The sequence below is a fragment of the Macrobrachium rosenbergii genome, chromosome 53, assembly GCF_040412425.1.
Source record: "Macrobrachium rosenbergii isolate ZJJX-2024 chromosome 53, ASM4041242v1, whole genome shotgun sequence".
NCBI lineage: Eukaryota > Metazoa > Arthropoda > Malacostraca > Decapoda > Palaemonidae > Macrobrachium > Macrobrachium rosenbergii.
The window spans coordinates 5,957,824-5,972,990 of record NC_089793.1 but is presented as its reverse complement, the minus strand read 5'-3'; the positions used below and the strand labels follow the sequence as shown (position 1 = coordinate 5,972,990).

Here is a 15,167-nt window from a genome sequence, read left to right as displayed (position 1 = left end):
CTGTGTAAATTGGGGGAATGTTCATTAGGCCCAATGAAGAGTCCATCTGAAGTTTCCTCTCGGGCGAGGTATTAAACTAAGATGTTTCGTAATGGTTGGGAGAAACTTGCAGATGCAGAAGCTTTCTTCCTTACAAAATATATATGCAGTATATATATATATATATATATATATATATATATATATATATATATATATATATATATATATATATATATATAGGTTGATAGATGGCATGCATATATGTATGTATATATGTACTGTTACATTTTACAACATAGCACCTCAGTCCGAGCTTGGCCGGTTCAGGGAACCTGTAGGAAAGGAGAGAATCCCCTACTTTAGGAAGTGGAATAATGGACTCATCAATCCGGTTTACTCATGTGTTGGCAACTTTCACGCATTAAATGCAAGAATGATAGAAGAAAACTATTTGTCTTTGTAAGTTTGGATGCTGTTTTTGTGTATTTACACATGCTTACTCTTGTGTAAGCAGGTCTTGCGGTGTATGCGTGAATGCATACTTTGATGTATGTAGATTTGGGACCATCTAATCCTTAAAAACACGAAAGAACAATAAAAAAAGATAAAGTAATGATTCTCCATTGTTGGTTTTGCGTGTGGGGTGGGATCGCGCAGGCGCACTGGTACGATTCACGCCTGAAGCCGCCTTCCATATTATCGAGAAGTCTCAACATTGTGAACTCTTAATGATTTTGTACGCGTGTGTGAGCGCGCTCACGAGCGTATGCATTTGGCAGACGCTTGAAACTACCTTATATGATCTAGCACACTCGATACTCCGAACTTAATTGGGTAACCGCTGTTGGTTACGTAAGTTTTGAGTGTATTCTTGTTTGTGTGCTTGATTCGCCAACAGAATTCGCCATTTAACCTTTAAACTCTCTAAATTCTGGGCCAGACTTTCGTTACCGCTACATTTGTGTGTGTGTATTGCTTGTGTATTCGTTTGTGCATCTGCGTGTGTTTGTGTGTGCGCAGGAATCACTAGCAGAATTCGCCATATAACTCTAAACGCTCTCATTTTTGACCCACGATTTTGGTCACGGGTTTGTGCGTGTGTGTATTCTTACGTATGTTTGTGTTTGTACGTATATATGTGCAGGATTCACCGCAGAATACTCCACATAACTTTAAAGATTTAGTTTCTGGACCCGATTCCGGTCACAGGAATCGTTCCCCGTAGGGGGTTAGTGCCGTCAGTTCACCAGATGCGGTGCACTGTAGGCATTAGTTAAGGTTCTTTGCAGCGTACCTTCGTCCCCTAGCTGCAACCCTTTTCGTTCCTTTTACTGTACCTCCTTTCATATTCTCTTTATTCCATCTTATTTTCCACCCTCTCCTAACAATTGATTCATAGTGCAACTGCAATGAGGTTTTCCTCCTCTTAAACCTTTCAAACCCTTTACTGTCAATTTCCGTTTCAGCGCTGAATGACCTCAAGGTCCCATTCCTTCGCGTTTGGCCTAAATTCTGTATTGAGTTCAATTCAGTTCACAGGAATCGTTCAAACGTCCAGACTTGCCTGATGATATCCACTGAAATCCATTACTTTATGCAACGGGTCTGAAGCCCCTGAATCCATATCGGTTACGTATATCATCAGCCTGATGTGTGTGTGTGTGTGTGTGTGGTCAGGTCCCTCCCCCCCACCCCCTTCTCTCTCTCTTATCCAGTGTGTTCAGCGGAACTGCGTGGCATTGGTAATCACAGGGAGTCGTATATACTTTTTCTGTACTCTTTTTAATGGCTGTGTCAATCGTTGGTGTTAGGTGATGTATGGGGGTGTTCTGATATTTGAAAAGGGTTTGTGATATGTTTGTGTATGTCTGCGTATTGACACTATATATATATATATATATATATATATATATATATATATATATATATATATATATATATATATATATTATATATATATATATATAGATATATATTATATATATCTATGTATATATAATATATATATACATACATATATATTATATATATATATTTGTATGTATATATACAAAGTGTATGTGTATGGTTTATGTACATGTATTTCATTCCTTGTAGAAGAAAGGAACCGAAGATTACCCAGTTGTCATCCCTATCATAAGTCATATTTATGCACAGCATAGTCGTATTAAGGTAAATGTACTTTACTTAGGAGTCAGTATTTATGATATTGCTGTTTTTTTAATTTTTAACTGAATATTTTTTCCGGTGCGAAATGCCGCAGATAATTTTTACATTAATTTTGCTGTAGTTTGATAATGGATTAATACATTAAGGCAATTCAGTCTTTCCATAGAAGTTATAGAAGAAAAATTATGATTAGATCTAAAAGTATTTTATAAAAAACTTGTAGAAAACCCTTCATTGATCGACTGGGAATTTTCTGGCGTCGCAACACCCAGGAGTCACTCAGCAGACGTATTTTTACTGTATAAATTGATTTTGATTTTTCTAATCATCGCAGTGTATGCAGCCCTCTCGTCGGCTTGAAAGCTATTGATAATCTTTAGAATTATTGATAACTCAGTGAATATTTGATAACTTATTGAGAACATGTTGGCCAAGGGATATTGAATTGTCATATATGAACGGCTCAACCTCAATAGCTATGCTTTTCTGCTAGCTATTCTTTTTCCCGTTCATTTTTTGAGTCTGTTCATTTTCAGTTTTCTGTAAAAGAAAACTATTGTGCCGGCTTTGTCTGTCCGTCCACACTTTTTCTGTCCACCTCCAGATCTGAAAAACTACTGAAGCTAGAAGGCTGGAAATCGGCATGTTGATCATCCACCCTCCAATCATCAAACATACCAAATTGCAGCCCTCTAGCCTCAGTAGTTTTGATTTTATTTAAGGTTAAAGTTAGCCATAATCGTGCTTCTGGCAACGATATAGGACAGGCCACCACCGGGCCGTGGTTATAGTTTCATGGGCCGCGGCTCAAACAGCATTATACCGAGACCACCGAAAGATAGATCCGGTGTCTTTGATTAAACGCTGTACAGAAAACTCGATTGCGCCGAAGAAACTTTTCATATTTTACTTGATTGTTCAGAACCCAAGCTTAGATTTTTTTTTAGGAAAACTTAAAGTAACATTATTCTCCTCCTCCTCTTCCCGTTAGAAGTATTTTTTCATCATTTGCTATTATTTTAAAATAATGGTAAAAATCCCCGAAGCTCTTGGCAAACATATTCGTTTTATCGTGACTGCAAATCGAGTTCACATCCTTTGGAGGTAATGAAGGGAGCTTCGGGTCTGTTTAAGTATGTGCCATGAGAGATTGCTCTGCCTTAGAGGGAAAGTCAACTATATTTAGTAAGAAAAGTAGATCGTGAATATTTTGAACGGGAAAACTGACCGTGAATGTTTCAACAGAGAGGTAACCGTTAGTATCATAAATATAACGATTAAAATTTGATATTCTGGTATAAAAAAATATTCCATGAATGTTTCAACTATAAAATAAATCTTGAAATTTTTATCATAAAAGTTAAACCCTAAAAAATGCAAGCCAAAAAATATAACATCAACATTTTGATCATAAAAGTAAAATGCGAACATTGTAATTGTAAGATTAGAAAGGTAAACTTTGAACATTTTAACAAGTAGACGGTATATAATATATCCGAAAAAATTGTTTTAACGAGAAATGAACCGAGGGTATTTTAACCCTCAAAAATAATTACGAATATCTTAATTAAACAAGTAAAAGATGCGCCGAAGTTTCTTCGGCGCAATCGAGTTTTCTGTACAGCCGCTACAGCGTATAATCCCGGCCACCGAAAATAGATCTATTTTTTGGTGGTCTCGGTATAATGCTGTATTAGCCGCGGCCCCATGAAACTTTAACCACGGCCCAGTGGTGGCCTATCCTATATCGTTGGCAGGAGCACGCTTATGGCTAACTTAACCTTAAATAAAGTAAAACTACTGGGGCTAGAGGGCTGCAATTTTGAATGTTTGATGACTGGAGGGTGGATGATCAACATACCAATTTGCGGCCCTCTAGCCTCAGTAGTTTTTTAAGACCTGAGGGCGGACATAAAACTGAAAGTGGAATATTTTAACCGTGAAAATAAACGCTGGGTATCTTAAAATTAAACCATGAATATTCTATAAATAGACCTTGAATATTTCAACGAGATCAATCAACCGTAAATTGATTCAACGGGAAACATGTACATCTACCCAAAATACCTGATCCCATAACAATACCCATGAAGACATCTTGACCTTGAAAAAGAAACCTGTCAAAACTAATTAGTATTTTCTCTCTTCCTCCTCCAGGTAAGTTGGCAATTAGCGGACGACGCCTCACTCACCTGTATCGATTCCTCCTCCTCTATCTCTCACTCTCTCTCTCTCTCTCTCTCCCTCGACGCTGAGAGAGACGCGGTAGGTAGGAATGGATTGTGGTCTTGGGGAAATCGATTGGTTAAAGGATATTGGGGTGGAAATGAAATATCCAGATGTGGGATGGTGTTCGCCATTGATTTTCTTGCCCACTACGATTGATTTCCTCCGTCTTTTGGTTCTTGTGATGATTATTATAGCTGCTGTTTTTTTTTTTTTTTTCCAAGAAGCATGGATGTATCTTCCACTTTCGTTAGGGAGCAGAGGTTTTCCACCGTCTATTCTCGAGTCTTGTGTTGACTAAGAAAGGGGTATCAGTCTCCCCATCCCATCGGCCTTCGTGAGTATGTATATATATATATATATATATATATATATATATATATATATATATATATATATATATATATATATATATATATATACCTACAGCCAATCACGTTTGTAACTAATGTCGGGATCGAACCCTAGTCTTGTGTGGTTCAGTTGGTATCGCCCTTGACTTACAATTGAAAGGTCCTTGGTGGATCCCGATGTGAGTCAGAAATTTATATATATATATATATATATATATATATATATATATATATATATATATATATATATATATATATATATATTACATACATACATACATATATATCAAAGGTCTGGGTACTGGCGCTCCGGCATCCAGGTAGATGACTCATCACACTTTGCAGAATGAAATGACATCAAATCTACGCTCCTCGAATGTTGCACAAAAAGGGGGTCGGATATAAACCGCGCAAGCAAAGGTCAGATACTTCCCCCTTAAGGTAGCCCTTTCGTATTTGCAATGTGATATTCGCGAAGGCCAGTTTTGCCCGTTGCAATTCGGACGCGAAACCATGATAATAATAATAATCCATTTTATGAAAAGCTACGCCGCGTTTGATACAAAAGGCCCCAAAAGATAAACAATTTAATTTTTCTAAAAATCGTTCGACATAGTTTTTCACGAAAGGGATTTTTACATTTAACATTTGAATGTTTTTTTTTTTTGGTACGTTGTCTTTTTGTTATTTTTTAGGAACTGTGTTTATTGTGCTGACATTTTTCAAGAGTCACACCACTGACGGTTTCCAATCTGTAACCTAATCCTTTTTTAAGTCGAATCAAACGCAAGGATTTATTTTTGCTTTTGACGTTTAAAAGAATATATTTTTTGTGTGGGTTCCGTTACCTATCGTGTTTATTTTATTCATAAAATCATAAAGGAATTTTTCGTTCTGTAAATTTTTTATTTTTATTTTTTGTCAGAGGTTGATTAATTTATAGATTTTTTATTTTTTTCATTATGGGTATAAACGTGTTTTTACTCTTACGGCTTTAGTTGCTTTCATTGTCCTCATTATTGATTTTAATCCCTGTCTTGAATTTTTTTTACCAGTAAGTGCTTCACTGCTACTACTACTACTACTACTACTACTACTGCTACTACTGCTGCTGCTGCTGCTATTTCTGCTTATACTACTAATACTGCTAAAGCTCGGACAGTTTCCAGATGCAGAGTTCCTTTAGCAAAAGGTGAAAGTTCATCTTTCCCTTTTACAACAGTAATGAGACCTTTCACAAACGCATTAGCAAGGCCGTTACCAACACTGCATGCTCTTTTGGAGACTGAATTATCTGTAATCTCATCCTACCTTCTCTGTAACATTCACTCCCAAAAAGCATATATGAATCAAACACTTCTTTAATTCCATTATCTATACTTATATTCATTGTATTCTTCCTGGGTTCCGCACACTATCAAAACTTCTTTCATTTACCATTATCTTTACATATATTCATCGTATTCCTCCTCGGTTCCGTACACTGTCAAAACTTCTTTCATTCCATTATTCTATACATATATTCATTGTATTCTTCCTTGGGTCCATACACTTTAAAAACTTCTTTAATTCCATTACATATATTTATATTCATTGTATTCTTCCTGTGTTCCATACTATCAAAACTTTTTAAATCCATTATCAATGCATATATTCATTGTATTCTTCGTATGCTCCATACACTTATCAAAACTATTTTAATTCCATTATCCATACGAATATTCACTGTATTCTTCCTGGGTTCCATACACTATCAAAACTTTATGTCTTGCAAACATTTGCCCTCAACTTGCTAACACTTGATATCTTTTACCATTCCCTGAAGCTTCTCTTCATTACCACCAACAAAATACTCTGTTACAAAAAACTCTGTTCCCATTATTGAAATTTGAAATAGACATGAGGTGTCTATTGGGCACTGGGACAGACATAATGAGACCCGAAAAACCAAGTCTGTTTGTGTACAGCCATAGAAGGTGTATGTCTTTGTGTTTGTTTATTAATTTAATTTAATGACTACCAGTGAAATATTTTATATAGGAAAAGTTGGTTACGTTGTGTTTAGATCGGATTTTATACACACACACACACATACGTATATATATATATAATATATATATATATATATATATATATATATATATATATATATATATATATATATATATTTATGTGTATATATATAGATAGATAGATAGATAGATAGATAGATAGATATGTGTTTGTGTATGTACGGATGTTTGTATTAACGACAAAGATATGAAAAGAAAATAGGTAATAAACTTGTTCAACGAAGAACAGATACAGTGAGTTTTCCCAGCAAAGAGAAGAAGAAGAGAGACAACCAGACTCTCTCGCTCAAGAGACAAAAAAAATGGTTAACTTTATGAAGGGAGAGAAAATAAACGAATGTACTTTCTGATAATAAAACAAATTTTTTTATCCGACAAAGTCAAATACAAAAGTTGTATCTCGAAAGTGGAAAAGAAAAATAGAAACATATTCCCGGCATTCTATAAAATTAAAAAAGAATTGATGAACAAACTTTCTGTAGAGTAAAAAAGCTCTATAGTAAAAAAGTTCTATAGTAAAGAAGCTCTACAGTGAAAAACTCTACAATAAAAAACAGGACTTTTCTCTGATAAGGAGTCGATAAACTTTGTAGCAAATAAAAAAATTAATAAAAACTTACACAGACGTACTTTGTAACAAAGAAAATAAAGAAAAAAAAACAAAAAATACCCTGGGTGTTCTTAGATTACTGATTATATATATATATATATATATATATATATATATATATATATATGTATGTATTGTATATATATATACATATATATATATATATATATATATATATATATACATATATATATATATATATATATATATATATATATATATATAGGCTATATATTGATATATGTGTAGGTGAGCTTTTACTCCGTTTTAGGGCCTTAAAGAGTCAGGATGCTTTTGTACTTTGTAAATTAAAGAATTAGGAATCTAAACCATCCCGTCTCATTGAAGCCTAAAACACGATATAGTAGAATGTATCTATATATATATATGCAATCTATATATGTATGTATGTATTGTGATTGTATGTATGTATTAATAACAAAGAACAAAGGAAAAGGTAAATAATTTGTTCAACGAAGAACAGATACAATCATTTTCCCAGCAAAGAAAAGAAACGGAGAAAAATGGAGATGAAGTTTCTTTACGAAATAAAAAATAACCGGACTGTCTCCCTTCAGAGAAAATAAAATTAACTTCATTTCCTAGAATAAAACATAAGATTTTTCCGGCGAAATGAAATACAAAAATTGTTTCTCGAAAGTGAAAAGAAAAATAGAAAATAATCCCGGCAGTCTCTGAAATTAAATATAAATTGATGAACAAACTTGCTCTTCAGAAAAAAAGAGGACTTTTCTCTGATAAGAAACAGATAAACTTTGTAGAGCAAATAGAGAAAAAAAGCATAAAGAACTTTGTAGCAAATAGAGAGAGAAAAATAACTTGATAAAGAACGCACACAGACGAACTTTGCAACAAGAAAAGTAAAGAGAAAAAAAATGGTATATATGCCAATCAAGTCTGTGGAATCCCGCGGCACAGTGATTGATTCCTCCAGTTCAGCTGACGCTCCCCAGGAATCATCAACTCGGGAATGGAGTGAAGACATCATTTTCTCTCTCTCTCTCTCTCTCTCTCTCTCTCTCTCTCTCTCTCTATCTGTCTGTTTGTACAAGGTGTTATCTGTCGTTTTACAGAAGGTGTTTTGCCAAGTCTCTCTCTCTCTCTCTCTCTCTCTCTCTCTCTCTCTCTCTCTCTCTATTGTATTATTATTATCAATCGAATTATTTATCAAAAGGGTGAGGGCATTTTCACAACCTCTCTCTCTCTCTCTCTCTCTCTCTCTCTCTCTCTCTCTCTCTCTCTCTCTCTCTCTCTCTCTCTCTCATTATTATTATCGAATTATTGTATCAAAAGGGTGAGGGCAATTTTACAACCTCTCTCTCTCTCTCTCTCTCTCTCTCTCTCTCTCTCTCTCTCTTCTCTCTTTTATTTTTTTCATCGTACAAAAGGAGAATAATTGCGTAATCATAACTCTTTCTCTCTCTCTCGCTTTCTCTCCCAAACACACGCACATGTATTTTTCATCTTTCAAAAGGAAAATAATTGCGTAATCATAACTCTCTCTCTCTCTCTCTCTCTCTCTCTCTCTCTCTCTCTCTCTCTCTCTCTCTCTCTCTCTCTCTCTCTCTCTCTCTCACACATTTATTTTTCATCGTACAAAAGGAAAATAATTGCGTGATCATAAACCATTATAACTCTCTCTCTCTCTCTCTCTCTCTCTCTCTCTCTCTCTCTCTCTCTCTCTCTCTCTCTGTGTGTGTGTGCTCCAAGAAGACTCCCAGGAAAGGAAAGACGAACCCACCTATGTGGAACGAGAAACCAAACCTCGTTACACGGCTCCTTCGCTCCATTGTATACAATCCCAGAAGCTCGGGGGTCACCGAGTGATGCTGATTGTTGCTTCATATCTCGCGCGAGATTCGGTTCACGCTTGACCTGGCCTCGTGTTCGGGTAGAGTGATCCCTGTGGCGTCCAGTAAGAATTTGGTATATTTCTTCCTATTCTGTTTTCATAAAGTTTTTTTATTTCATTTTATCGTTACTGACACTTGCCCTCATATTCGAATAGAGTGGTTTGTGGTGTCCAGTAAGAGTTGGTATATTTCTTTTTATTCTGTTGTTAAGATATTTTTTATTTGATTTTAATTTTGGTGTTAGTGGTAATTTATGGTATATTTCTTTGTATACTATTTTTATAAAGTTTTTTTTATTTCATTTTAGTGTTCCTGACTTTTTTGGTGGCCTTTTTTTCTATTGTATCTGTCAAGACATAAATTGTTTTTATTATTTTATACTCCGTCGAGTAGGTTAACAGTTCATCTGCAGCATCTATTCTATTTTTATCAAGTAATTTTTTAAATTTCATCTTACTGTTGCTGACATTTTTGCTGGAGTGTTTTTTTTGTCTCTCTCAAGATGAAAATTGTTTTTTATTTTATGCTCTGTCGAGTACGTTAGCACTTGATCATCTGCAGCAAATAATTTTATTAAGAATTTACACTGTCTTCCATGAGTGAAATTTGTGAAGGAATCATGTTAAGTTTTTTCTAATAACTGATTTCGTCTTTATGCGTTTTCTATCACCTTCCGCTACTTTCGAGTGAACACCATATTCTTTGGAAGCTTGAATTTCAAGTCATTGGCCCCTGTGTGCGTGTTCCAGAGGAATGGGGTTCATGCTGTGACTGGTGGTAATAATAATAATAATAATAATAATAATGAAGTATCCGTAAAAATACTTTACTTTAAATGAGTGTATTATTTTTGACGTTTTGGAAAAGTCCAATCAACCTGGAGATAAGTTATTCATCTTGTGAAAGATGTTGACTACTCTCGAGATGAAATCGGACTCCTTGTCAGTAAATAATTTGCTACTATAGGCCAGGGATTGGATTTACATGTTGCAATATTTCTGCTAGCTTAGTCCTTTAACTTGTAAGTGGATCTCGGGTGTTAAATAAAGTCTGGTTTCCAGACAGTTTATCATAATTGAAATGATTAATTTCAATTTTTTTCACCAGCTTGAAGTTACCATTACTTGTAATTGCAGATGAATTGTATGTATATTCAGTTATAAATGAGGAAGCTGTGTTTTTGTCAATATGAGCTTCTGTTACTACTGGGTTTAAAAGTACATATTCAGTGCAGTTACCACTGGGTTTAAATGTGTATATTCAGTGCAGTTAGTACTGGGTTTAAAAGTATATATTCAGTGCAGTTACCACTTAAAAAAATATATTCAGTGCAGTTACTACTGGTTATTATTCAGTGCAGTTACCACTGGGTTTAAGAGTACATATTCAGTGCAGTTACCACTGGGTGTAAAAGTATATATTCAGTGCAGTTTCCTACGGGTTTAAAAGTATATATTCAGTGAAATTACCACTGGGTTTAAAAGAATATATTCAGTGCAGTTACCACCGGGTTTAAAAGTACATATTGAATGCAGTATATTTAAACCCAGTGGTAACTGCATTGAACATAAATACTTTTAAACCCATTAGTAACAGAAGCTGGTATTGATAAAAACCTGTTTCCTCATTTATAAATGGATATACCGTCTGGACATTGGAGAATACCTCTATAATCTATCTGCAATCACTAGCAATTGTAACCTCGAGCTAGTAAAAAAAAAATTCAGCGGTCATTGTAAGTTTATGTGAAAGTTGCTTTCCGCTTTTGCTGAGCTCATTGGGGTGTTTTGTATTCCTTTTAGCGTGTGTTCAACTCAACTTATTAGTTGAAAAGAAAATTCAGCAGTCTTGGATGTAAATGATTGTATAACTGCAATAAAACTAGTGTCAAAATGACCCTTTGCTAAGAAGTCCACTAGTATGGTGGCATAGCTTATGCCGAAAGAGCCTGTAATTCTCTGTTGCCTTTTTCAGTTGCTAGCGAACGCTGCCATCAGCAAATACTGCGCTTTTTTGGGGAAGTCGTAAATGGTCCTCCTAAATTTTTCTCCAAAAGCCAAAAGCAAAAAAAAAAAAATCGTCTTTGAACGTGGTCTGAGAACAACTTTTGTATTCCCGCTGCATTTGCTCCATTAAAAGGCCGAATGTCAGGAGCTTATCTTTTCGATCTGGGAACGGACTTCGTCGTAAAACTTTTGTGTGTGTGTGTGTGTAGAGGAGGCACGTGTCTGTCGACTCCACACTTCGCCGGAAACATTGGATTGGTTGCGTTCGTTCGAAGTGGTTTTTTTTTTTTTTTTATAGATCCGTGGGCATTATTTTTGCTTAATGATGCGTTCATTCGAATTTATTTTTTTTTAAGATCCATGGGTTATTCTCCTAAATGTTGCGTTCATTCAGTGACTTTTCAGAGATCCGTGGGCGTTTTTTTGTTTTTTTTGCTAAAGTTTGCGTTCATTCGGCGGCTTTTTTTTTTTTTTAGATCCTCGGACATTTTCACGCTTTTCCTCTTTTTTTTTTTTTTTTTTTTTGTTCTAAATGTTCGTGTTCCCTTGAAGAGCACAGCGGAAACTCGTTTCCTATCGTTCGGATGTGATTTCGAGACCTAATAGCGAAAAGAGAGTGAGTGAACAGGTGAAGACGAGGGGGAGAATGAGATTGGATTGAGAGAGAGAGAGAGAGAGAGAGAGAGAGAGAGAGAGAGAGAGAGAGAGAGAGAGAGAGAGAGGACTCTTCTCTGTAGACATTACTGTATATATTTGCTCGACATTAAGCCTCTTTCCCCGGAGGCTTTGTGTCTCCAGAAAATACACCAGGTAATGGTCACTACCACTTCCATACTTGTAACTGCTTAAGTGTGTATGAAATCCCCGAGCAGAGGAATTCTGACGAAAGTGGAAGCACTTAAGAATATATTGACGTATGGATTTAAGGACTAAGAATAGACCTGAGGCTATGTAGATTTATTCATGCAGAATTCATTTGTGAAACGGAGTATTCATATATGGAACATGGAGAATTCATGTATGGAATATGGAGAATTCTTTTGCGAAACATGCAGTATTCATATATGGAACATGGGAGAATTCATATATGGAACATGAAGAATTCATTTGCGAAACGTGGAGTATTGATATATGGAACATTGAGAATTCGTATATAGAATATGGAGAATTCATTTGCGAAACTTGGAGTATTCATTTATGGAACATGGAGAATTCATTTGCGAAACATGGAGTGTTCATATATGGAACATGGGAGAATTCATGTATGGAACATGGAGAATTCATTTGTGAAACATAGAGTTTTCATAATGGAACATGGAGTATTCATATATGGAACATGGAGAATTCATATATGAAACAGAGAATTCACATATAGAACATGCAAAGTTCATATCCTGGTTCTCTCTCTCTCTCTCTCTCTCTCTCTCTCTCTCTCTCTCTCTCTCTCTGTCGATTTCGGCTTCAATCAGCATTTGCTAAAATATGAACTGGATTTTCATTTCAGGACAGAGAAAGCACGGAGCTTTACTGCATTCATTATAAAAAAAACACGGATTTTGCTCGAATTTATTTCTGTCCATGAATATTAAGTTATCGTATTTTTTTTTGCTGATGCAATCAGTTTAAAAATGCAGTGGTTCATTAATAGCTTTTGTTTTTAACTTTCATTCACGGTATTGGTACAGTAGCCTTAATGAGTAACATCGACAGAAATATGATGAATAAAACAAATATGATGAATATTATGTTACTGACCATTTAAATCCATCATTGTACGATTTTTACATGCATGAAAAGACTAAATCCTCATATGCATATTTCCCATTATGCAGTGAATTCTGTCATTCATAGTTTTATTCAGAATATGATTTTTTTATATATAAATAAACAACATTTCCTAACGGTATAATATGGAAAACCCAGACCTATATGTAAAAAAAGCTTTTTCGTGTTGGATGTGAGAATTTATTAAAATGCAGAACTTTCGTTACATCTCTGTTATTTACTTTTTAGTCGCTGTAAATATTTTTTTCCATCTTCAGCTAAAACGAAAGGCGAATTTCTAGTTCATTTTTTTCCGAGAGAAAAATGCTTTTCCTCGTGTCATTCCTTTTTTGTGATGAATTTTTTTTTTTTTTTTTTTGAGACTTACGATCATTCACTAGAATTATCAGTTGTATCCAAAAGTAAATTTATTAGGTTTTCAACAGAAGGGATTTCATTCAGTAATATCAACGGATACCATTGTGAATAATAATAATAATAATAATAATAATAATAATAATAATAATAATAATAATAATAAAGTTGAAAATCATCTGAATAATAATAATAATAATAATAATAATAATAATAATAATAAAGTTGAAAATCATCTGATACCATTATGAATAATAATATAATAATAATAATAATGATAATAATAATAAATTTAAACATCAGCAGATACCGTTGTGAATGATAATAATAATAATAAAGTTGAAAATCAGCAGATACCATTGTGAATAATAATAATAATAATAATAATAATAATAATAATAATAATAATAATAATAATAATAATAATAATAAAGTTAAAAATCAGCAGATACCATTATATTTCAGATTTCATTCGCAGAGTAAAATTGCAAAGCTGTTATCCAACCAACTCATCCCCAAGTGTCAGGTGTTTTCGGAATGGGGGTCGAGTGTTATTCGTGACATTATGTATTCATGAATGGTGCTTTGCAGTGAAGCTTGAATTATCATATATATTGCTCTGTAGAAGTCACTCGTCATAACGTGTTTTTGCCTTACACGCTATTATTGGTCTTCCTGTTTCTTTTCGTTTTCGCGTGTTCGTCTTTCAGGATTATGTCTCTTGAAATCTGGGGCGTTTTCGCCAGTTCGTTACAGAACTTAATTGGATCAGATCTTTATTTTTTTAGTGTTGTAATTTTGTTTTTAGTAAAAAATTTTTTGTTTTTCATTATTTTTTTTGTTTTTTCAGTTATTTTATGTAGTTTTTATTATTTTTATTGAAGTTATCACTGTCCGATGGTTAATGTTTCTTTAGAACGGTGATTGCTGATCACTGGGGCCCGTGGGAGTCCAAACTTTTTGACAGGAATTATGTGATTTTTTTTTTCAAGCCAGGAATTTAAACTTTGCTGTATTTTTTCTCATATTCATCTCATGCCGTATATTATGCCATTTTCTATTCTTCAGAACAAAACTTTTTTAGGTTTGAGTTTTTCCTATATTCTTGGAAGAACCAGTAAAAAAATTTCATTCTGTGTTTTTAATGTTGTTCTCTCTCTCTCTCTCTCTCTCTCTCTCTCTCTCTCTCTCTCTCTCTCTCTCTAGAGGCTTGGTGGCAAGAGTGAATTTACCTGGAGAAGTAGTAGTCACCTGATAATTTCGAATTATGGTGACCTATGTACCTAAAAACATTACTAAGTAACTTCTCGCGAAGTCAACGAAGGAAGTTGAAGTCTTCGTCACTCATCCTCGGTAGCGTTTTCATTTTCCACCAGAGAAAATTTAATGGTAATTGATGTTTTTGTCTGTGCAAGTTATTGATCGTATTCGTGTCACTGGATGGGTGCAGTTTTTTTTTTTTTTCTCACTTTTATCAGCGTTCATTTGTTGTTCACTCTTCTTCTTCTTTCTTCTTCTTCTTCTTCTTCAGATACACTGTTTCATCCCAGATTTCTCTCTCTGAATAAACCTGGAATCATTGCTGACATTTGTCCCTCTCTGTTACTCATTTTTTCTTTGTATTTTTACCTTGTATTTTTTATTCCATTCCCTCCACTTCCACCATTTTGATATTCCAAATTCCTCCTGGCTTCTCCACCCTCTCTCGCTCCCTACCACCATTTCTCATTTTATTT

The 15,167-nt window shown here is 34.5% G+C and overlaps 1 protein-coding gene across 2 annotated transcripts in view; it reads left to right on the top strand.

The window, feature by feature from the left end:
* The window catches only part of LOC136834232 (neuroglobin-like), a 330,415-nt gene that overhangs the window by 179,445 nt on the left and 135,803 nt on the right, over positions 1-15,167 (top strand). The gene's annotated exons all lie outside the window — the stretch shown is intronic.